Source organism: Chionomys nivalis, chromosome 17 (assembly GCF_950005125.1).
Source record: "Chionomys nivalis chromosome 17, mChiNiv1.1, whole genome shotgun sequence".
Taxonomy (NCBI): Eukaryota; Metazoa; Chordata; class Mammalia; order Rodentia; family Cricetidae; genus Chionomys; species Chionomys nivalis.
In genome coordinates, this window is record NC_080102.1 from 55,005,552 (window position 1) to 55,031,598 (window position 26,047).

Genomic DNA, 26,047 nt, shown 5'->3' on the forward strand with positions numbered 1-26,047 from the left:
CTGTGCTCTGGCCTTTTTTCTTGTGTTCATCGCTGTTTTGTTGTGCTGTTTCTTCTTACATTGTCATAAGCCAGGACGGGAGTGTGTCCACTGGGACCTGTTATAGGCAAAGCGAAAGTAAGTCCGGCGTAGATAGGTTGACATTTCCCCCGTGTATAAGTTGTGCGTAGGTAAGCACACAGCATGGGGAATGCTGCCTCTGGTTCAGCGAATGTGAGCTCATTTTTGCATCCTCTCCAGCGACTACTGAGAACCAGAGACCTGAAAGTCTCGGATGGAACTTTAAGGAAGTTCTTGGAGGACGTGTATCAAGCAGCTCCTTGGTTCGCTGGTTCGGGGGACATTAATCTTCCCTGCTGGGAGAAATTGGGTAAAGATCTTGAGGCAGCCAAAGAACAGGGCACACTCCGACCGGGGACACTTCCCCTATGGAGATTAGTGAGGGCTTGTCTGAAGGAAGGTAAGTGTGTTGAGGCATTGAAGGAAGGCCGTAGGCACTCTCTGCCTACCAGGACAGCATGTCGGAGTCAGAATCAAAAGGAAAGGGAGGACCTAAAAAGAAAGAAACTAAGGAGAGCGACAATAGCTCTCGGAACGGAGAAAAGGAATTCCAGAATAGCGCTACCTCAGAAAAGAAAAGTATATATCCACCTTTGGACGAGTTTGCTAATTTTTCTATTGACCAATCTTTGGATGAGGAGGATTGGTTGGATGAGGAGGAGGAACAAGACTTAGAGGAAGCAGCGGCACAGTGCGAGAGGGAGCGGTATAGTCCAGAATATACTAAGCCTCCGCCCTACGTTTCTTGTCGTAGACCAACGGCGCCTTCAGTGGCGTCTGCTTCCTTTATCAAGCATAGCACCTGGAACAAATTGGCAAGCGCTTACCCTGTTTTTCAAGACCCCAATACTGGACAGAGATATCACGAGCCAATAGGATATAAACAACTAAGGGATTTGGCGGAGGCTACACAGACTTACGGAGTATCAGCCAGCTTTACTCTAGGGTTGGTGGAGCGTTTAGGGCAGTCAGCTATGACCCCCGCTGATTGGATGAGCACAGTGAAAGAATGTGTTTCTTTAGGACAATACCTGGATTTTAAATCTATATATACTGATCTTGCCATCGCACAGGCCCTCACTAATGCGACTAATGGCAATGCCGCTTGGACGGCTGATATGTTGCTAGGACAAGGGCAATGGATTAATAACCAGACAGTTTTTCCAATACAAGTATATCAGCAGATTAATGAAATGGCCATTAGGGCCTGGAAGTCTTTGCCCAATAGAGGGCAAGTGTCTGGCAACTTGACTAAGGTTATTCAGGGGCCGACAGAGCCGTTTTCGGACTTCGTGGCTCATATGATAGAAGCTGCAGGAAGAATTTTTGAAGACGCAGATCAATCTATGCCCTTGATCAAACAGCTTATATTCGAGCAATGCACTAAAGATTGCCAGAGGGCTATTACGCCCTGGAAGGGGAAGGGCCTTCAGGCTTGGATGAAAACATGTAGAGAAATTGGAGGGCCATTATCCAACGCAGGCTTAGCAGCCGCAGTACTAGCTGCTGCCAGGACCACAGGGGGAAAGAATGGAGCATGCTTTAAGTGTGGGAAACCTGGACACGTGAGAAAGAATTGCCCAAATGGAAGCCAGAGAACTGGTGAGGGAGGCCGTCAACCCGGCTTATGCCCTCAATGTAAAAAGGGGAAACACTGGGCCAATGAATGTAGATCAGTCAAGGACATTAATGGGTGACCCATAACAACACCACCTGGGTCAAAAAACGGCAAATGGGGCCCTCGTCCCCAGGGCCCTCAAATGTATGGGGCATTGCAGGGTCAGACAGAATATTTCCCACAGAAGCCAGAAGAGCAACCTCAGGCTCTGCAGGGTTGGACATCTGTGCCACCACCCGGATGGTACTAACCCCTCAGATGGGGGTGTAACCCCTTGAATCTGACTTCCGAGGTCCCTTACCAAAGGACACTGTCGGCCTCTTGTTGGGACGGTCCTCCTCAGCCTTGAGGGGATTGGTGGTGACTCCGGGAGTCATAGACCCAGATTATACAGGAGTAATTAAAGTCATGTGTGCATCCCCTCGAGGAATCTCAGTTATCTCGCCAGGGGATTGCATGGCCCAGTTATTAATATTGCCAAGCTTACACAACAAATTTCCTGCCAAAGAGACAGTTAGAGGAGAAAAGGGGTTCGGATCCACAGGTGTAGATATGGTGTATCTGTCCCTGGAACTCGATAAACGACCCATGCTAGGCCTAAAGATAGAAGGAAAACACTTCAAAGGCCTTTTGGATACTGGGGCAGATCGCAGCATCATTAGAAAGGAAGAGTGGCCGGCTCGCTGGCCCCTACAGTCTACCTCAAAACTCTTGCAAGGGCTGGGGTACGCAAATACACCAGAAGTCAGCACCAAAGAGTTGGTTTGGGTTTGTGAGGAAGGACAGACCGGTAGAATACAGCCCTTTGTGCTCAGTCTACCAGTCTCTCTGTGGGGCCAGGACATATTGAGGCAGATGAAAATGAGGCTTACTACTGACTATTCTGAGACCAGTCAGCACCTTATGCTTGATGCAGGTTATGTCCCAGGGAAAGGACTTGGAAAGAACCTCCAGGGAATAACATGCTCCCTGGAGCCTGTAGGAAATCAGGGGCAAAAGGGGCTGGGTTTTTCATAGGGGCCACTGAGGATGCCATTCGTATACCCTGGACCACAAACACTCCGGTCTGGGTCCCTCAGTGGCCCCTTTCCAAAGAAAAATTAGAAGCCACCTACTCACTGGTCCAGGAGCAACTCTCCCTGGAACATTTAGAAGTTTCCCATTCTCCCTGGAATACTCCTATTTTTGTTATTAAAAAGAAGTCAGGCAAATGGAGGCTCTTACATGACCTTCGTGCTGTTAATCAACAAATGCAACTGTTAGGATCAGTACAGCGTGGCCTACCTTTACTCTCTAGCATTCCTAAGGACTGGCCAACAATCATTATTGACATTAAGGACTGTTTCTTCTCCATCCTGCTAGTGAGGGAGGACTGTAAGCGTTTTGCCTTTACCATTTCATCTGTCAATCATGAAGAACCTGACAAGAGGTTTCAATGGAGAGTTCTACCTCAAGGAATGACCAATAGTCCTACTATGTGTCAGTTATATGTCCAATTAGCACTTGAGCCCATTTGAAAGGCTTACCCTATTGTTAGGATGTGCCATTATATGGATGACATTTTGATAACAGCTCCATACTATGATGTGTTGGAAACAGTATTTGCCAGTACAGCAGAAGCTCTTAAGGCCAGAGGGTTGTTAGTAGCCCCTGAGAAGGTACAGAGAGATCTCGTGGGCCATTTTTTGGGAGCTGTTATATGTCCAAAGTATACACGCCCTCAAAAAGTACAGCTAAGAGTGGGTGCCTTAAAGACATTAAATGATTTTCAACGTCTCCTGGGAGACATAAACTGGCTTCGTCCGTACCTCAAAATAACCACTGCGGAACTCCGACCGCTGTTTAAAATATTAGAAGGGGATTCCAGAGTTACCTCTCCCAGATATCTAACTGAGGAAGCTAGGTTGGCCCTCAGAAAGGTGGAAAAGGCTATTGAAGAGGCACAATTACAACGCATTGACTACAACAAACCCTTATCATTGTGTATCTTGCCAACTGAAGAAGCCCCTACTGCAGTACTCTGGCAGGAGGGACCTTTGTTGTGGGTCCATGCCCATGCCTCCATCCCTAAGGTTATTCAATATTATCCTGCAGCAGTCGCTACGATTGCTATGATAGGCATAAAATTGTCTTTGACATATTTCACTACACAACCTCAATTGCTTATACAGCCATATAATCCTAAACAGATTCAAATTTTATGTGCCACCGTAGATGACTGGGCCGTGTTGATTACCACCTTTAATGGCAGATTTGATAATCACTATCCATCAGATAAATTGTTACAATTTATTACGCACCATCCGGTGGTTTTTCCTAAAATAGCAGCCTCACATCAGCTGGAAGCAGCAGTTACGGTTTTTACTGATGGTTCCAGCACAGGCAAAGGAGCTTATGTGATCCTGGGCGGAGAGACAGTGACGAAATGTTTCCAGTCTGACAGACGGCAAATAGTTGAGTGTCAAATGGTGTTGGAGGTGTTTCGCAACTTCCCAGGACCCTTGAACATCTATTCGGATTCTCTTTATGTAGTTAATGCGGTCCACTGTCTAGAGGCCTCAGCAATAATATCAACTACTAGTCCTGTTTCCTGTGTTTTCCTGGCTCTCGTCAAGAGATCAGGAGCAGGAAATATCCCTTCTATATTACCCATATTAGAGCTCATTCCCTTTTGCCTGGCCCTTTGGCAGATGCTAATGCACAAGCTGATGCTGCAACAAAAGCTTTTCCATCTTTAATTATAGACCCCTTAGCGGCTGCAAAGCAGTTCCATCAATTATATCATGTGTCTGCTAAAGTCTTGAGATTAAAATTTGGCATAACCAGACAAAATGCCAGGGAAATAGTTAAGGCTTGTGAAGCATGTGTTTCCTTTCATCATCCTCCCCATGTTGGAGTCAATCCTAGGGGTCTTAAGCCCGGGATCTTTGGCAGATGGACGTCACCCATGTGCCCACCTTTGGGTGCCTTTAATATGTTCATGTATCAGTAGATACTTGTTCAGGGGTTATTCATGCCACACCCCTGACTGGGGAGAAGGTCACCAATGTGGTAACACATTGTTTGGAGGCTTGGGCTGCTTGGGGCAAGCCCCGGCGTTTATAAATGGACAATGGCCCGGCTTATGCATCCAGAACATTTAAAGGTTTCTGTGAACACATGGGTGTTCAACATCATACCAGCCTGACATACAACCCACAAGGACAAGGAATAGTTGAGAGAGCTAATCGCTCCCTGAAGGAACTTTTACAAAAACAAAAAGGGGGAATAGGCCATGGCCTACTACCAAGAAATGCTATATCTTTGGCAACATTTACCTTGAATTTTTTAACCTTGGACGATAAGGATCGCTCACCTGCTGATAAACTTGCGAGCATGGGTGCCATAGAATCCACCCTAGTAAAGTGGAAAGATGTGTTAAAAAATAAATGGAGTGGACCGGATCTGGTGATTGCCAGATCCAGGGGAGCTGTTTGTGTTTTCCCACAGGACCAGGAGGACCCAATCTGGGTGCCAGTAAGACTGACCAGAGAATTGAAGATCGCTGCGGAAGATGAAGACAACCCAGTGGATGCTGATCATCCTGCTGTGGGTGACTCAAACAGATGTGAAGATGACACTCTGGGCGGTGACAAGGGCATGGCCCGTACCAATACCAGTTCATGCTAATTCATCCCTTTTACCCACATTATTCTCCACCTCCTGTGATATGGATGCACCCTGTTTACCTAGCCCAGAACCCAAATCAGAAAAGTTTAATGCAACCAGAGTTGATTTAAATGGAACCATGTGCTTTTCCTTAGATAAGAAACCTGCTTGCATTTGGCTCCGACGTAAAAATCTTACTAATTGGGTGGATCCTTTGGTACATAGCAAGATAGGGACAAATATGTTGAGTGAAGCACTCAGTCAAGTAGCATCAGGAACATTACAAGGGTCTGGGTCAGGTAGTAATACATCGGCCATAAATGTTACTACCTTGGCCATGCGAGTAGAATCTATGGTGCCTACTGGAACAGGATCATTCGTAAGGAATACAACTTATTTCAGAGCATCACCACATTGCAATCTGGATTTTTCGTTTTCACCCACCTTTACCGCCTGCTAAGCAAGAACTTGGGAAAAGGAACAAGTTACATTTGGGTTTTCCTTATCCCCCTCCATGAAAAGCTATTTTTATAATAAAACCAATGAAAAATCCACAATAGGGTCAGGATGGTCCTGGTACCAATGGCTGCTCTCTAATGAGGCAGGAGCTACGGCAGATGTTTCTGCTTTGGCACAACTTTGGCCAATTACAGCATGGCTGCTCAATGTTACAGGCACTATTAGTGAACAGGCAGAACTAGGAAGGCGGCTTGGTTATATTCAAGAAGAAGACTTAAGTAATCATACTCTCCCAGAGGCCACAGTCTGCTTGCCTTCCCCATTTGTTTTTTTACTTACTAATATTACCAATGGAAGCGAGTTGATTGTAACAATGCCTCAGTGGAGTGTTTTTTGTCTGAATGCTGGAATGGAACATGGAAACTGGTGATAGTGCTAAAAGTTCCTACGTTTGTACCCCCCCCCGTGGAGGCTGACCCTGAACAGTTCCCTATTGCTATGCTCCTACATGAGTGGCGTGATCTTGGAATTACCGCTGCCATAGTCACTGCTATTGTGGTGTCATCAGCAGCCGCTATTACAGCAGGAGTGGCGAAGGCTAGCCAGACACAAACGGCTGCCGCCATTAACGAGATTGTTACCAAAACTGCAGATGTATTAGATACTCAGACCAAAATCAGCAAACACATGCTATCAGGCATAGTGGCTGCTAATCAGAGGATCGATTTCCTACAAACCAGATTGATGAGTTAGCCAGCTTAGTTCAAGTTGGTTGCATAGCACATCAGAAACATGTTTGCATTACTTCTCTTGTTTTTAATAATTTCAGGAACGAGTCTGAACGAATTGGACGATACCTGGCAGGAAATTGGTCGCAAGAGACGGAACTGCTACTTCAAGAGCAGCTGTTCCAAATCACCATTTTGAATAGCACCCGCATGCAGCCTCTCACTCTTGGACAGTTTTCCGACTGGCTTTACTCTGCCTTTTCTTATTTCAAAGAGTGGGTGGGTATGGGAATGTTCAGTGCCCTGTGCTGCCTTGGTGTGGTCATATGCTTATGGCTCCTTTGCCGATTTAGGACACGTCTGCGCAGGGACAAAGCAATTATGGTACAGGCTCTTGCTGCCCTTGAACAAGGGGTCTCCCCCCAGGTCTGGCTAAGCAGCCTTAAAGATGGCTTCTGAGCAAGATGCAGCCTCAGCACCTCCAGTCTTAGGACATTGCACAGAGATAGGTGCATCTTTGCTGATGGCCTCTGAGCAAGATGCAGCCTCGGCACCTCCAGTCTTAGGACATTGCACGGAGATAGGTGCATCTTTGCTGATGGCCTCTGAGTAAGATGCAGCCTTGGCACCTCCAGCCTTAGGGCATTGCACGGAGATAGGTGCATCTTTGCTGATGGCCTCTGAGTAAGATGCAGCCTTGGCACCTCCAGCCTTAGGGCATTGCATGGAGATAGGTGCATCTTTGCTCCCCTCTTCTCTGTCTCTTTCACCCGGTCTTACAGTCCTTGCACCTCGTTGACCTTGTTGTCCTAGCACTCGAGAGGATGTTGGACTAGGGTACTCTTGCACCCTTGATCGTGAGGAAAGTCATGAAATTCCCCGCTAGATCGGGTGTTCTGTTTTAAAACAAAAAAGGGGGAGATGTAGCGCGCCACGGCGCTGCCATGTTCTCAGGGTCTGGCACTAAGCCCGTTGCCGCCATTTGCTAGTTGTCCCTAGTTAGTAAACAACTTCTGCGCATGCTGGCCTCTGGCCCAAGAGTGGTTTGAATTCCACCAATCAATTGCTCACACGTCTTGCTCACGCGATCGCCTCAGTGTGGGCCGAGCCAATCAAGCAATGACACACCATAGGCGGACCAGGGGCTGTATATATCCCCCCCCCCCCCGCGGTATATATTCCCGCGTGGTCGGGCTCGGGGTCTTTTCACCTCCATCTTATCTTTAGTCTTCTGCGCTCCAATAAAGTACGTTCCAAGAAGAATCCTGTTGTGGTCATCTTCTCTGCTGGCGGAGTTGCGCACCATACCATTTGTCTTTTATTTTATATATTTAAAATTTTTTGACTGTTGATGCTCAATCTCATACCTCTGCTGACCGGCATTGGCAGCCGGATTCTTCCGGGATGCCTCATGTCAAATGGAAGAATCTAGCAGATGGCACCTGGTATGGTCCAGATCCTGTACTGGTGTGGGGAAGAGGGGCTGTTTGTGTTTTTCCACAGGATGCAGACAATCCAGTATGGGTACCTGAGCATCTGGTGTATGCTGTGGATTTTCCTGTCCAGAAGCCTGAAGACAGGACAGAGCCAAGAGATCAAATAGATACTGGCTTGTCAACTGAAGAGTTGCTGGATTCCTGAGGAGCTGGTTGTGGTGGTCCGAGTGCTAAGGATTCCTCTACCTATCAACCCATCCCATGATAATGCAGTCATTGCTGTGGCTGCCAGAGCAGCTAGAGCTGCTGGATTTTCCATTAGTCAGTCGCTTCTGCTAGCACAATGGATACCTTCTCAGGGCAGGTTGCAAATGCCTTGGCCATTCAAATTGAGCTAAATTTACAAATGAATATTGCAGTTAATATATTGCAGTTAATTTTGCTACTGGTTTTGATTGAAGACCACTGCTAGATTATACAGTAAAAGGCTTATTGCTGTTATTCATGGACCCTGGAGTGCACAATTTACAAATTGGCTCTTGAGATTATTCTAATTAGCTATGCCAGGGTTCCTTTCACCAGCGCCGAGACCTTACTTAAAGGGCTCCAATTTGGGCAGACTTATTTAGAATTGAGCAGGCACAGTCTCCTTATGGACTGCTTATATGTGCTGGAGCATCATCTTCATGTTTTTATGGTGCCAGAGCCAAAGGCAAGCTCAGGTCAATGTTGCCATGTGGCAAGTCCTCTTAGCTATTGCCCTGGAGAATCTTTCAGCACAAATCTAGCTGAACTCGGTGATGGGTGACTAGTGAGCCAATGACGGGAAAGGTTTTTGGGGGACTACCCCAACCTAAGACAGGAAATGTGTTTTGACCTGGATGCTTTCCCATGACGGGTAAGGGGTATTGCCTGACGTCCAATGCCACCTAAGACAAGCCTAGTCATTATAATTTATATAAAAGGGGGACCTGTAGGTCCTGGGTCTACCCTTGTTCCTGGGGTTCATCTTGAGGACAGTTTCTGGTCAGGCAGCTAAAACATTGTTTGTTCCTGCGCTCCCTCTGCCCCACCTGGTGATTAGCTGTAGGGCACTGTTGACTCCATCCTTGGTATGGTAATTTCCCACCTGCCTGGGCAGAAATCCTTGTGCAGTAGCTAGGTATTTAAGGATTTCCCCAAGGTTGAATAAATGGCATTCGGCTGATCTCCTTTTGAATGATCCATGTCTCTTTGTGTGTTCTTTCAATCTCCAGGCCCTTGCCCTACTCGCATATGGTACAGTGGCATGCGAACTGTACTGAGGGGGTAACACAGAATCGGGTGTTACAGGAGTTGTACAGAATTTAAAGGGCAGCTGACACAGTAGGCCTCAGGGTTTTTGAAAAATGATGAGTGATGGAGGAAGGTCATTGGCTAATAAAGAAACTGCCTTGGCCCATCTGATAGGGCAGAATTTAGATAGGTGGAGTAAACAGAATAGAATGCTGGGAGGAAGAGGAAGTGAGCTCAGACTCGACAGCTGTGCTCTCTGGAGCAGACGCCATGCTCCCCTCTCCCCGGCAGACGCGATAAAGCTCCGACCCAGGATGGACGTAGGCTAGAATCTTCCCGGTAAGCGCTCCTTGGGGTGCTGCACACATGAATAGAAATGGGCCAAGCAGTGTTTAAAAGAATACAGTTTGTGTGTCATTATTTTGGGGCATAAGCTAGCCATGCGACCGGGAGCTGGGGCGGCATGAACACAGCCCACAACTCCTTCAACAGATGAGTAGATTGGTGTGGAGGGTAATTCTGCATTAAAGAAGAGAATTGTAATATGGAAGAGGTAGAAAACATGATAGTTCGGAGGGGATGAATTTATAGGCATGGTTACTCAAGAAGTGGAAGGTAAGTCCATATTGCAGAGGACATCATGCACTTCAGAATCTGGGCCCAGAGGTCCCTGAACTGGTGCTGGCCTTAATGCCTCTCCCTGAGGACTAGCTTTCATGGTATCAGAGGTACTATGCAGTCTTCCAAAGGAGGGAGGCAACAAACAGTCCTACCTAGCTATGACATCTATGAGCCACATCAATAACCAGCATGGCACCATAACCGCTTAGGGTACAGTAGTGGCATACATACCTTGGTGGTAACCAACAGCTCTCTAATAGGACTTAAGACCCACCCAACAAGAGAGAGACCATGCCTGGTACTGGAAACCTAGCTAACTAATCAGTGCTGGTGAAGCCATGACTATTGGAGAAGAATCTATAACCACTAAGTTACCAAACCACCATAATGGCCATAAATTTGAATTTATAAGGGTGGCTTCTGATGTGGTCAGAAGATACAGTCTTACAGAAGAGTCCCTGGTCCTCTGGCTCTTACAATCTTTATGCCCCATCTTCTGTAATGTTTCCTAAGCCTCATGAGTGGGAGTATTCTGTAGATGTACCCACTGGGACTACGCACCATAACCCTGCATATTGATTGGTTGTGGTTTTGTGTAGTGGTATCTATCACAAAGAGAACTTTCCCTCATAAGAGCTGAAGACTACACTTATCTGTGGATATATGGGAAAATGTATATATCCACAGATAAGTGTAGTCTCACCAACATAACTGCCCAAACAAGGATGTCACTAATGAACATGCCAAAGTGGATGGGGAAAATTCCATGAGGTCTAATCACTACACAAAGATCTATAGGCAACTGAGTAAAGCTAGGACCAGGAGAAGTAGTCTTCCCCATGGAAGAGGACATTATTTGATCATATAGTTTCAAAAGGTCAGCCTGAAAACATACACACAAGTTATGCTATATGAATGCAATAGGCTATATTTGGGGATATATATGCATATTCAAATACATATATGAATGTAATAACAATTGATGAAAAAAGAGGCCATGAATTTGAAGGAGTATGGGGAGAGATATATGGGAGGGTTTTGAGGGAGGCAAGGGAAGGGAGAAATGTAGTTAACCTACAGTCTCAAAAAAATAACAGCAAAAAGGTCAGCCAGGAGGGGACCAAGTTCTCAGTCATATTCAAGTGTATGTCCCAATGATCTGAAGACCTCTCACAGTGGCCTTCTTCTTAAGGGCTCTGTCACCTTCCAATGGCAATTACCATGGATTATGCTCTTTAACACATAGGGTTTCAAGATCTAAGCCACAGCAATATTAGAAAGGGAGATTTTATTTTCTTAGTAGTTTTGTTGTATTTATCTTGAAATTGTATAAATAGATCTTTGTAGTAATAACTTAGAAAAGTGTGTGTGTGTGTGTGTGTGTGTGTGTGTGTGTGTGTATAGAGTGTAGTGTATATGCATGATCCTGTGGGTACCTGTCTATGCTTTCCTATGTGGCTGTGTATGGAGGTCACAGGTTGACACTGATATGATCTGGGATATCTCTCTGTATGCAGTGAGTATGTTTTATTATCATTTGTTAATAAAGAAGCTGATTTGGCCAATAATCAGGCAGAATAGAGCTAGGTAGGAAATCCAAACAGAGATACAGGGAGAAAAAGGGTGGAATCCAGGAGGTGCCAATAGCTGCTAGAGAAGCAACATGTGAGGTAATGGCATGGCCATATGACAGTATGTAGATTAATAGAAATAAGTTAAGATGTAAAAGCTTGTTAGCAATAAGCCTGAGCAATTGGCCAAGCAATTTGTAATTAATATTAAGCTTCTGAGTGTTTACTCAGGAACTGACAGGTGGGAAAGAAACCTCCAGTTACAAATGGCACCCACACAGGGCACATAAAGCCTGAGAAAAATTAAAAATTAAAAATTCTAGATGCACAAAAACAGAGTCAGAAATGGCTTTTTGGTAGCCACATTTTTTTTCCAGATAGGCTCTGTTTGCTGGAGATGAGCACATGCATGGCTCCTTTAAGAGAGGGCTTCCTGGTTAGTGCTAGTAGCACAGCTGTCTCTTTTCCAGAGGTCCTGCTACAGAGCACTTGAATGGGGTTTGTGGGCAGTGTGCTGCCAGTTACTTGGTGGCAGAATGGGCCAACTGCTTCCCAGAGTTGGGGTGGTAAGCTGGCTCCCAGAGCTGGTGGTAAACGTATCTCCTCCATGTTCAAAAGCCAAGTAACGCCAAAGTGGCCACTGTGGTCCTAGCTATGTCCACTTTACAGTTTAAAGCAGTGATCAAAAAATAATTACAGATATGCAATAATGACAGATTCAGACAAAAATAAACCTCTAAATGGGTCATAGTGAGTTTAAAAAAAATGTAGGTCTTAGAAAAAAGGAAATGGGTGTAGGCAGTTATAGAAAGAGAGAATCATTAGGTCTTACTACAAAGACCTGTGCTCCACAAAACTGGAAAATGTAAAAGGAATGGACAATTTTTTAGATAGATATCATATACCAGACTTAAATTAAGACCAGGTGAGCAATTTAAAAAGACTTATAAGCTCCAAGGAAATAGAAACTGCCTCCAACCCCCCCCCCAAAAAAAAAACCCAGGGCTGGATGGTTTTACTGCATAATTCAACCAGAACTTCCAAGAAGAGCTAATACCTATTCTCCTCAATGTTTTCTACATAATAGAAACAGAAAGGACATTGCCAAACTCTTTTTATGAGGCTACAGTTACCCTGATATCAAAACTACAGAAAAACACAATACTAAGAAGGAGAATTGGAGACCAATCTCACTCATGAACATTGATGCAAAAATACTCAATAAAATACTGGCAAATCGAATCCAAGAACACAGTCAATAAGACAAAAAGCAGCCTACTGAATGGGAAAAGGTCCTCACCAAACACATCAGACAGAGGACTGATCTCCAAAATATATAAACAACTCAAGAAATTAGACATTAAAATTCCAAATAACCCAATTAAAAAATGGAGTACTGAACTAAACAGAGAATTCTCAACAGAAGAATTTCAAATGGTCAAAATATACTTAAGGAAACATTCACCTTCCTTAGCTAACAGAGAAATGCAAATCAAAACAACTCTGAGATACCATCTTACACCTGTCAAAATGGTTAAGATCAAAAACACCAATGATAGCTTATGCTAGAGAGAATGTGGAGTAAGGTGAACACTCATCCACTGCTGGTGGGAATTCAAACGTATACAAACACTCTGGAAATCAGTATGGCAGTTTCTCAGAAAACTGGGAATCAACCTATCTCAGGATCCAACAATGCCACTCTTGGGAATATACCCAGAAGATGCTCAATCATACTACAAAAGCATCTGTTCAATCATGTTCATAGCAGCATTATTTGTAATAGTCAGAACCTGGAAACAACCTAGATGCCCTTCAACTGAAGAATGGATAAAGAAAGTGTGACACATCTACACATTAGAGTACTACTCAGTGGTAAAACAAAACAAAACAAAACAAAAAAAAAAACAATGACATCTTGAATTTTGCATACAAATGGATGAAAGTAGAAAACACTATCCTGAGTGAGGTAACCCAGACCCCAAAAGATGAGTATGGTATGTACTCATAAGTGGATACTAGCTATAAACAAAGGACATTGAGCCTATAGTTCATGATCCTAGAGAATCTAATTAATAAGGTGAACCCAAAGAAAAACATATATGGACCCACCTGGGGGTTGGAGACAGATAGGGTCGCCTGATAGGATTGGGAGCATGGGCATGGAGGGGGGGAGAAGGAAGGGGAGAGGAGAAAGAGGAGAGGAGAAGGGGAAGGTTGAGGACAATTTGAGGGAATGGGGTGGTTGAGATGGAGGGGGGCAGATATGAGAGAAAGGAGAGATCTATCTTGATTGAGGGAGCCATCATGGGGTTGACAAGAAGCCTGACTCTAGAGAAATTTCCAGGAATCCACAAGAATGGTCCCAGCTAAGACCCTAGGCAATAGTGGAGAGAGTGCCCAAACTGGCATTGCCCTGTATTCAGATTGATGATTATCTTAAATATCACCATAGAACCTTTGTCCAGCAATAGATGGAAACAGAGGCAGAGACCCACATCGGAGCACTGAACTGAGCTCCCAAGGTCCAGTAGAAGAGTAGAAGGAATGAGAATATGAGCAAAGAGGTCAAGACTATAAGGGGTTCATCCACTGAAGCAGTTTGCCTGAGCTAAGGGGACCTCACCAACTTTAGCGGGATTGGGAAGGAACAAGCATAGGACCAAGCTAGTCCCTCTGAATGAGGTTGATAGTTGTATGGCTGGGGCAGACTGAGGAGCTGCTAGCAGTGTCACTGGGATTTCTCTCTGCTGTGTGTACTGGCTTTTTGGAATCCTATTTTCTTTGGATGTATACCTTGCTCAGCCTAGATGTAGTGGGGAGGTGCCTTGCCCTCTCTTAGTATTAGAGGGGGTGGGGTAGAAGGGTGTGTAGAGGGAATGGGAAGAGGGGAGGGAGTGGGAATTTGGATTTTCTAAAATAAAATCTAATAAAAAGAAAAAATAAAACCCAGAGCCACCCCGAGTGGCATGTTTCTTTCAGCAAGGTCACACCCACTCCTGCATGGCCACACCTCCTAATTCTTTTCAAGTAGCATTGTTCTCTGAAGACCAAATGTCTTAGGGTTTCTATTGCTATGAAGAAACACCATGACCATGGAAGCTCTTAAGAGGGACAGCATTTATTTGGGCTGGCTTACTTTAGAGGTTTAGTCCACTATCATCATGGCAGGAAGCAGGGCAGCATGTGAGTAGACATGGCGCTGGAGGACTGAGAGTTCTATATCTAGATCAGTAGGAAGAGGAAGAGAGTGAGTCACTGGGTCTGGGCTGAGCATCTGAGACCTCAGAGCCTACTCCTAGTGACACACTTCCTTCAACAAGACCACACCTCCTCTAACAAGGCCACATCTCCTAGTGTCACTTACTATGGGCCTATGGGGGCCATTCCTATTCAAACAACCACAGAACACATCTTCACATACTTTGCAAAAGTGTTTCAATGTAGTCTTGCCTTAAGCTTTTCAGTAATATCGTTACCATCAAACTTTTCCAAAATTATACTGTACTTAAATGTGTCTATGATATTAAATGTGTCTATAGTAAGCTGCCTGGAGTCAGACTCTGGAAGTGTGAACCAATACTGGCTACTGAGTTGTGTTGAACGGGGTTTCCTTTTTTCTTCATGTGACTCATTACTCTGCTGGCAATAGTGTTCGCAGAGACCCCTATAGAATGTGGGCTTGCAGGAGCAGCTACTGCTCAGGCTAGCCTGTCCTCAGTCTTCAGACATCACTCAACTGTTTTTCGAGTGCTCTTTCAGGCTGTGATTCTGGGTTCTCCTGTTGTTTAGTTTTTATGTGTGTTTTGCATTTCAGTTCTGAGATAGCTATAAAAAGAATTCTCAAGTTTCACAATTTCTATCAAAATTCTTCACAGAACAAGAGCAAATCTTAAGAATATGCTCTCAGATGAATGTTCAGTATTGAGATTTTCTCCTGATGGATTTTTTTCATGTGACTATTATGAAATGTCCTTCTTTGTCTCTTTTGATTGATTTTACTTTGAAGTCTATTTTGTTAGATATTAGATAGCTATACCAGCTTGTTTCTTAGGTCCATTTGATTAGAACTTTTCCCCCCAACCTTTTACTCTCAGGCAATATATGTCTTTGAGGATGGATTCTGTCTTTATATCCAATCTGTCCGTCTGTGTCTTTTTATAGGTTAGTTGAGTCCATTTATATTAAGGGATATTAATAACTAGTGATTGCTATCTCCTTTAATTTAGATTTTGTTGTTGGTGATGTTAGTTTGTGTGTTTAGGAATGGACTTCCTAAGAGAAACTTCATCAGCACAGGGAACAACTCTAAGGATTAACAAATGGGATTACATGAATTCAAAAAGATTTTGCTCAGCAAAGCAAGGGGAATCATCATCAGTGTGAACACAGCCTTGAGGATGACTGAAAAATCTGTGCCAACTGTTCTTCTAATAGACATCGCATATATAGAGAAGCCAGTCCACAAGTGAGAGGCCACACCTCTGGCACCTGTCAGCACTTCAACTCCACAGTCTCAGGACCGACTTGCTCATTCCTCAGGTCAGAGGCCTTCAAAATCATAACTCCCATAGTAACTACTCTCTAGTGAGAGCGACTTAGATAGGACTCCAAAGACTCCAAAAAGATAGCTCATGTATATGTATTCAAAGAATTCAGAGGGCAAAAATAAACTCCCAAATGAAAGAAGCTAAAGAAACTCTTGACTATCATCTTTCTGTTAGGGTTGCCATGGCTACTTTGTCCATCCAAATGAGTTTTACATTTTTTTTCTAGTTCTGTCAAGAGTATCATTGGAATTTTAATGGAGATTATGTTGAATAAATTGAAAGTTAAGAATTATTTTTATAGCACATATTTAATGCCCATGTGCACACTCTCACACACAATCAGCAGAATGAAGTAGGAAGGTAATCTAGAAACCAACAAAGAGAAACACTGAACAAAATTCTAACTACACCGAGTGGTGCTGACACATACTTTTAATCCTGCCACTGGGGAGACAGAGGCAGGTGGATCTCTGTGAGTTCAAGGCCAGCCTGGTTTACAGAGGGAGTTCCATGACACTATGACAGTCAGGGCTACACAGAGAAACCTTGTGTCAAAAACAAACAAAAAACAAAGAAAGAAAGAAAGAGAGAGAGAGAGAGAGAGAGAGAGAGAGAGAGAGAGAGAGAGAGAGAGAGAGAGAAGAGAGAGAGAGAGAAGAGAAAGAAGAAGACAAAGTCTAACTATAATGATGGGGTAATGAGAAAATTTATTAAGTCAGATAAACAGCTCAGCGGAAAGCTTCACTGTAGAGTGATTATTTGGACAATAGACTATCAAGGTTTAAAGACAAGGTAGAAAGCTGGTTAGTTCAGTCAAGATCAATGATACACACCTAAATGGGTAACTGGAATATCAGAGAGCTTGGAACACCATGAAAAGGCCAAATCTATGACTTATGAGCATAGAGGAAATATTATTTGACAAAACAAAATATTTTCAATAACATATGAGGATATTTCTTAAATCCAGGGAAAGGGATGCCTGTGTACATACAATATGTATACAGAACATCAAGTAGACAGGAGAAGAAAAGAAGTTCCCCACATCATACTACGGTTAAAGCACTGAATGCACCGCACAAGGAAACTACATTGAGAGCTACAAGAAGTACTGAGTCACACACATGGCAGCCCTTTAGAAGAACAGCTGATTTCCCAGTAGACACTTGAAAAGCCAAAGTGCCTTGGAATTATTTATTTTACAGTCCAATAGACCCAGAAGCTGGCCCAGGTACTGAGCCTGGCAAAACTATCAGAATGGAAAAAGAAAGAAAAACTTTCCATGATGAAAGCAACATAAAGGGAAAAAGAATTCATGTCTACCAAGTTAGTGTTCAAGGGGCTTCTGGAAGGAATGCTTCAGACCGGCAGGAAGCATAGCCACATCCCTTAGTCTACAGGGAAAATAAACAATCTTAGGACAGTTGGTAAGCGAATAAGGACTAAGAAAGTACCAAATGGGACAAAGTCAACAAAATGACAAGAACACATAAATATTTTTTTCCATAATAAATCTTAATATTCATCACGTAAACTCCCCAGTCAAAAGACACATGCTAGGAGACTGGATTAGGAAACAGGATCAACTTTTCTGCCATCTTTAAGGAATACAACATATTATCAAAGGAGAGATACTGCCTTCAGATATCTGTGTACACACATTTGCACCTACACACACAAGTAAAATGCACACATGCACACACACACACACACACTCACTCACTCATGGGGGGGAGTACTGCTTCCTAAACACAATCTGATTATCTTCTTCAATTCTTTTTCCTTGAAAAACATACCTGTCTCCTTATTTTATAAAGTAAGTTTCTTGACAATGCACATCTGCCTCCAGGAATGGAAGTGTGTTACTAAGGTATGGGTCCCAGAGGCCTTTGTACTCACAGGCATGCACTAGGGTACCTGGGATGTCAAGAACACAGGGTTGTTCTTTCAAGGAAAGGAACACTAAACTTGTGTTCTTCCCAGAAGGCTGAAATAAACCTGCTCTAGCCTGGTGACCTTTGTACAATCTGTGTGGCCAGGGCCTTTCAGGCACTTCACCCTCCTCCCAGAGTCTGCTAGTTAACTCATTTTTCTCATAAAGATAGAACCTATCTTTATGGAAAGTATCACATGTTTTTACAAAGAGTTTTGATGTAGCCACATCTGACCTACATCAATCTGTGTGGCCAGGGCCTTTCAGGCACTTCACCCTCCTTCAGAGTCTGCTAGTTAACTCACTTTTTCCATAAAGATAGAACATATCTTTATGGAAAGTATCACATGTTTTTACAAAGAGTTTTGATGTAGCCACATCTGACCTATATTTAGCTTCCTTGTTCCTCAGAGATCTAGGTATGTTTTGTTGCATATGTAGGGTTCAGTTATTCACCACAGGACTAGTTTTCACCAGATTGTGCTGTGTTTAAATATGCCTAAAATAAACAACTTGGGGTTAGACTCCAGATGTCTGAACCAACATTGATTACTGATACATGTGCCGAACAGCCTTCTTGTCTCCCCCAGCTTGCCTCTCTGCTGCCATGCAGGTCACAGAGATACTCTCTCCCTGCTGCACTGAGGGAAGTCAGAGAAGATCCATCTGTGCTGAAATTCAACAAGAGATTTGAAATATGGGTACAAAAGAAAATTTCTTCTTGAGTCTAATGCTAAGGTGGACATGGATGATCATTCTTGGAGTCTGGCAGAGATGCTGAGGCCCAGGAAACTTCTCTATGGATCTTCCTCCTAGACAGATTCTGCCTGAGCCAGGTTGCCTCTCCCAAGGGCTCTCCCCATGGCCCCCTTCATTTCCTTGTTGCGGAAGCTGTAGATGATGGGGTTGCACATGGGGTGATGATGGTGTAAAGGAGGGAGAAAGGCTTGTCTTTGTCGGGCCCATGCATACTGCGGGGGTTCATGTAAGAGAACATGGCTGAGGTGTACAAAAAGATGACCACAGTCAGGTGGGAGGCACAAGTGGAGAATGTCTTCCCCCTACCCGAGGAAGAGGATCTGCTGAGGATGGAGGCCAGGATGCGGGCATAGGAGGTGACAATGAGCACCATGGGGCTGAGAAGCACCACAATGGCATCAAGAAAGATCAACTTCATGCTGAGTTTGGGGTCCCCACAGGAGAGAGCAATCACTATGGGGGCCTCACAGAAGAAGTTTTCTATGTGGTTGTCTTTGTAGAAAGGGTTCCGGAATGATACATACTCAAGAAAGATGCCATTGAGCATCCCAAAGATCCAGGAAGAGCACACCAGCCTGACACACACCTGAGGGCTCATGATCTGGGCATAGTTCAGGGGGTGGCAGATGGCGACATAACGGTCATAGGCCATGAAAGCCAAGAGGATGCACTCGGCCACCCCCACTAGAAAGACCAAGTACATCTGGTCATAGAAGATGCAAAAGAGACCGTGTGGTTCTTGGTCACCAGATGAACCAACATCTGTGGGATGGTGGTGGTGATGAAGCAGATGTCCAGGAAAGACAGGTGTCCAAGGAAGAAGTACATGGGGCTGTTGAGTCGGGTCATTCCAGGTGATGAAGATGATGAGGCCATTCATGGCCATGGCGAGGCTGTAGAGAGCCAGGAAGAGGATGAAGAGCAATGCCCGTGTGGAAGGCGGACTCTGCTCAAAGCCCACGAGGATGAACTCTGAGACTGTTCTGCTGTTCCTCAGGTCTGCTGTCTGGGGCCTGTTTGAGGAGGGGGGCAGGAGAAACATAAAGGGCACAGTTGTGTGGAAGGTTAGATGATCCCTGGACCCAGAAGCCCAGCAAGAGGCTTTCCCTGGATGACAGTCAATGTTTTGGCACTTGACAGTCACTGGTAAATCTGTGAATAATGGCCTAGTGAAATGCCAGGGTCACCAGAGGCTCTATACATAATCCTCATTTTAGAAGTTGAGGAAGAGCTGTTTCCCCTTTAGTCTGGATTGATGAGATGCCCTGTGAAATGGTGCATGTGTTCCAGGTCCTTCAACATCAAAGGATTGCTTACGGTCGGATGCATCCAGAGGGGAAAGAATAAGATAGCTATGCCTGGGACTCAGGTCAGATGAGGGAAGGTAAGAAACTGGGGTGGGCAGTGTGCGATGGCGATGGCAGTTTACTAAAGGTCTTGGTATGAAACACATGCGCACATGTTCTCTAGAGGAAAACTGTATTCTGTCTTTGCATACTTAAAGGGAAGAAAAGCTTGGAGTTTTGAGGCGTAGGAATCAAATTGCTCAGCGGACAGTGGATAGCACTCCTTTCTGGATCTTTCCAGTCAGTGATCCACCCTTTCTCTGATTCAGTCTCATAGAGGGGTTTATCCACCACGCTGTGCACAAAAGGTGTCTGGCTGGAGCAGGAGCTTCCTGAATATAGGTGACACCTTGTCTTATAGTTAGACATTCATACTCCTGGGTAGAAAGAGTGCAGCCACCTCTCTAAAAATGGGGAATGAATGAACAGTGCTCACAGATGCCAAGCATCTGGAACTGACCCTGTGAGAACCTTGGTCACCCTCACCCTGTGAGTTCTTGGTGCTTATCTGATGTCTTTAGACAGTTAGTAGCCACAGTTCGCATGCTCCTTCCTCATTACTGTAACATTTAGGGAATCATTATGTTCAGATCCAGTCTCTTGTATTTTCATCATGTTTGCAGTTAAGATGTACCAGGTCCTGTCGAGTGGTGGTGGCACACGCCTTTAAACCCAGCAGCACTCTGGAGGCAGAAGCAGGTGGATTTTTGTCAGTTCAAGGCCAGCCTGGTCTACAGAGTGAGTTCCTGAATAACCAAGGCTAAACAGAAAAACCCTATCTCAAAAAAACAAAAAACAAAACCAAACAAAAGGTGTTTCAGATCCCCTTTATCTATACATGTTTCAGATGGTCATTGTATGCCTGCTGAACCCCGTGTTCTTCAGTGCCTCCCTTCCGTTTTTCCTCTTCTATTTTCTTTATGCTATACCTGCATTTTGCCTTCTATTGATCCCCTTTATTCATACTTCCAACTCCTACTAATTCTTACCCCTTTCTCCCCTGACCATCCTTACTTATTACCTGTTATTTGGCTATACAAGCTGTATTGAGCTCTCTTGTTTTTCAAGTTCTCACATCCCCTTCTTGCCTTGAGGAGGCTCCCTACCCTTTCATGTTCCTTCCTTGAAAGACTAGATTCTACCTCCTGTGTCAGGGCCACTCCCTGAAGGGCTAGATTCCCTTCAAGTGAGGTTTCTTGGTCTATCAAGGCATCAGCTAGGTCTACTCCTATCACCTTCATATTGAACAGTTCTAATACCAAGGACTACTCTGGTGGTCTGGAAAGGGAAGGGCAGAGAGCATAGTTTAATATGGGACCCAAATCTTTCACTTAGTGAAACCAAGCTAATGATTGGGCAACATAACCCATGACTGTCAGTGAGCTACAATCCATAGAATTCTTGGATTTGGCTAAGAAGTTGTAATCTGACTCAAGGACTCACTGAGCCCCACTAACGGACACATGCTTGCCTGTAGTTCACCAAGAAGAAATAACCTTCTGTGCTGGCCAGCAGTGCGTGCCCTGGAAGGTGCCATCAACAGCTGAGCAGTCAAGCATCTGTGTGAAGCTAACCACACCCACCTCATCCTGTGTCTCTGCTGCTCCTGCTGTCACTGAGTCACTGTCCCCAGTAAGAGAGATGGCAGGGTGTCTGAGGAAGAGCTGCTCCAGGGAGGGGGTTCTGAGCTGGTGGGCCACTCTGGAAGACAATGGTATCTGGTTACCTTTTCAGCTCTTTGACACCTATGCTATTATAGACAAATGAATTCTTAAACAACACATCACATTGCATGTGCAGGGCACTACAGAACAGGCGAGGGCTATCTGCCTTATATTGCTGGTGTGGGAGGTCCTTCTGTATTTGTGTTGCTTTCATTGGTTAATGAATAAACCTGTTTTGGCCAGTGGCTTAGCAGAATAGAGCAAGGTGAGAATTCCAAGCAGATAGAAGAGGAAAGAAGGCAGAATCAGGGAGATACCATGTAGCCACCAGAGGAGACAGATGCTGGAACTTTGTCCAGTAAGCCATGACCTCATGGTGATACACAGATTAATAGAAGTGGGTTAATTTAAGACATAAGAGCTAGCTAGCAACACACTTAAGTGATTGACGAAGCAGTGATTTAATTAATATAGTTTCTGAGTGATTATTTGGGGTCTGGGTGGCCGGGAAATGAACAAGCAGCCTCAGACTACATACTGGCATTTGGTAATGCTTGCGCTTACCTGCTTGCTTTTCACATTGTGACATTGTGTGTGTGTGTGTGTGTGTGTGTGTGTGTGTGTGTGTCTGTGTGTGGCTTCTGTTTTCCAAGGCAGTGTTTTTCAGTGTAATAGCCCTGGCTGTCCTGGAACTTTCTTTGTAGACCAGGTTGGCCTTGAGCTCACAGAGATTCACCTGTCTCTACCTCCTGAATGGTGGGATTAAAGGCCTGTGTACCACTGTTCCATCAGATTGTATATTTGTCCTTCTTGCCTTTTAAAAATTTTTGTGTTCATGATTATAATTTCTCTGGTAAGATAGAAGAGCATTGTAATTGTCCTCTACAGACTCTACAGAGAAACAGCACCATCCTTAACTCTGCTGATTCTTATTTAAAGACCAAGGGTCTTTGATCTCAGTAAATTAACAATTTAAAAAATAGTTTATGAATATCCTGACAGTTGAGCCTCTATTTTATTACCTTTATGACATAGTTTAATCTAATTGAAGGGTCATGGGTAATTTAGTCTGGACAAAGAAGTCATACACTGTTTCCAACAGAAAGGAACAGAGAAAAAATTTTCCGTAAAGCTTGTATTGTCATAGTTGATTTTACTGACATACATTCTGACCCATTTCAGAACCATCTATGAGCAAAACAGAAACTTCCCCAAAGTCCAAGAGCCTCTATAAAGATCAGTTGTTTGTATTGGGTGATCCATCATGAGAGTGGAGCACGGGCATCTTGATTATATTCCCCTTTGGATTACCAGAGGCCTAATGGGTAGGGAAATAAAATCTGCACAACACTGGGGGTTGTATTAGTCAGGGTTCTCTAGAGGAACAGAACTGATAGAATGAGCCATACATACATGAAGGGGATTCCTTAGAGTGGTTTACAGCTAGTCCTGACAGAAAGTCCAAGAACCCAGTAGTAGTTCAGTCCGTGAGGCTGGACGACCTGGGACACACCCTCTTGTGACAGCCTATGTAAAGGACACGGAAGAAAGAAACTTTTGACCTCTGCCTGCTTGCTCTCATTCTCACTGTCGAGTTCATGCATCCTGCTGCTGCAGCCTTCCTTTCCTGGCAAGAGAGCCGACTTCTTCGGGATTCTACCGTCCAGTTGACAACCAATGACAGCCATCACAGAGGTCCTGATTCTGTTTCCATGTGCAGGTAATTGTCATAACGTAACAGTCCTAACCTATGTCTGTCCTTCAATTACACCACCACAGGGGACAGGATATGCCCCCTGTGACTTGTTTTTGTGGAAAGAGAAAGCTGTCACTTGTCCATATCCTTATTCTCCTATAGAATAACATTCTCTAGGTCAGTGATTCTCAGCCTGTGGGTTACAATCCCTATGTGGGGGTGGGCATCAAATCACCTTTTTACAGGGGTCACCTGAGACCATCAGAAAACACTTTTTTCATTTCCTTCATAACAGTAACAAAATTACAGTTATGAAGTAGCATCAGAAATAATTTTGTGGTTGGGGGTCACCAGAACATGAGAAGCTATATTAAAGGGTGGCAGCATTAGGAAGGTTAAGAACCTCTGTTCTAGGGCACTCTCTGTCCCTGTGTGGGAGGCTTTGTTGCTGTCAAGAGCTACCAATGGCTAGAGAACAAGGCTTCCAAGCTCCAGGTTTCTGTGCAGAGAAACTCAGAGGATCTGCGATAACATTCAAATTTGATGTTATCTACATCATGAGTTCATCTACATCATGGAAGGAAGGACCAGTGATGTGCGATTCCCCTCTGTATGCTGTGAATATCATTGGTTAATAAAGAAACTGTCTTGGGCCTGCACAGGGAATAGAGGTAGGCAGGGAAAACTAAACTGAATGCTGGGAGAAAGGAAGTGGAGTCAGCAAGAAGCCATGTAGTTCTGCCGGAGCCAGACGGAACTTTAGTCAGTAAGCCACAGCCACGGGGTAATATACATATGAATAGAAATGAGTTAACTTAACATGTAAGAGTTAGCCAATAAGAAGCTAGAGCTAATGGGCCAAACAGTGATTTAATTAATACAGTTTCTGTGTGATCATTTTGGGGCTAAGTGGCCAGGAACCAACAAGCGGCCCCCTCCTTCCTACAGACCAGGACCTTTAACAGTGTCTGAAATGTTCTTTCCTACCCGTTAAGCCTATAGTTAACAAAAGGAGCAGAAGTAAAGATTGCTGTGCCCCACTTTCATGGATGACTCTGCTGTATGAATCCCTGCTTAGGAGAGGGTCTTGTGGAGAGTATCCTGCACTCTTCCATATTCTGGACTGTAAAAGCACAGGGTTCGGGAATTAAGAGCAAGGTCTCCATCCATGACCATGAGCTCCAAGAATCAAGCGTGATGTTGAGAGCCAGACCTGTGGGGAAATGTCTCACTGCAATATGATGGCTTGGATTCTTGTTATCTTTACAAAGATGAGTCTTTCTGTTGTTCTCCCATCATGCCCTGAACACAGGAAACAAGGGAGATACAGCATTGTTATTAATTAATTGTTTAATAATAAAATAGTCTGCTTTAGGAATGAGGTTAGTTTATTTGAGACTTATAAATTCACCAGTCTTGTTTAAACTAATTTATTATTTTTAAAAAGATTCAGTCTGTAAGTTTGACTATCTTCTGATAGGTTTTTCTTCAAGTAATATGTCTTTTAGTCATATTTACTATCATCTAAAACCATTTTCTCATATGCATACTTAAAGCTGTTATTCTTTGGATTAAACTCTTTTCTTCATGATATAGAAAATCATTGCTTTATGGACACAAAGCTCACATGGTAGATCCAATTTGAGACTCAAGAACCCCCACAAATTGATGGGTCTGTTTCACATTTCACACTGTAAGTGAATCTCTGAAACAGTCTAGGGAAAGTTGAATATATTAGAGACTTCTTTTTGTTAGGGGGGAAGCTCATGATTTATCAACTTCTTGAAGGCAGTTGGAACTTAAAGGCTTAAAACTTCTTTTTGAAGTTCAACAACTTCAAAATCTTATCTTTTTTTTGATTGAAAATTACTCTTTTAATTGCTGAATTATTGTTCTCTTCTGAAGTCTGATTGTGTTGGGGGATAGAGTTTGTGCTCACAGATAGGCACTAGGGGAACCAGGAGTGTTAAACACGCAGGGTGTGGTCTCTTCAAAGAAAGAGATGGATAACCTGTTTTAATAGCCTGGTGACCTCTGTGCTATCTGTAGCTCCAGGCCACACCTGGCTGACCAGACTCTTAAGTTTATTTCAGTCAACCTTCCTAGGTCCTTACCTTGAGCCTTGTTTCTTGTCAATAGAACCCATCTTTATGGAAGAGATCACATGCATTTTGTTAAGAGTTTAAATTTAGTCATATCTTTAGCTTTGCTGTATACACAGTACTGAGTATCATCAGGAAGCTTTTCCTAAAATTTTGCTGTGCTTAAATACACCTAAAATAAACTGACCTGTGTGAGACTCTAGAAGTTTGAACCAACACCAGCTACGAAGTCATGCTGAACAGAATTTCTTTCTCATCTGACATGAGTTGACGCTCTACTGGACCTGGTGGTTGCAGAGATTCCCACAGGATTTAACATCTAATCCCACCCCCAGGTCTTTCTTGAGAAAGACTTCTCAGGAGAAGTCTAGGGAAATCATTTATTCGGCTCCCAACTATTATGGGGGGAGATGTCCTTGATCTCATGAGTAGGGTGATTGCACAATGAGCTTTATCTCCTGGGGCTCTTAATGTTCTAATGCTAAAAACGGCTAGGACACTCAGCTGCTTCCCCCACAGGCCTGTGATCCAATTTTGCCTTCATGGTTAAAAGAAGAAATGACCTAAGGACATCAGGAACC

General features: G+C 44.0%; 1 pseudogene; it reads right to left on the minus strand.

Annotated features, from left to right (window-relative positions):
- Positions 1–18,711: 18,711 nt before the first annotated feature.
- LOC130888407 (olfactory receptor 10AD1-like) lies at positions 18,712–25,510 on the minus strand (annotated as a pseudogene).
- Positions 25,511–26,047: the final 537 nt, after the last annotated feature.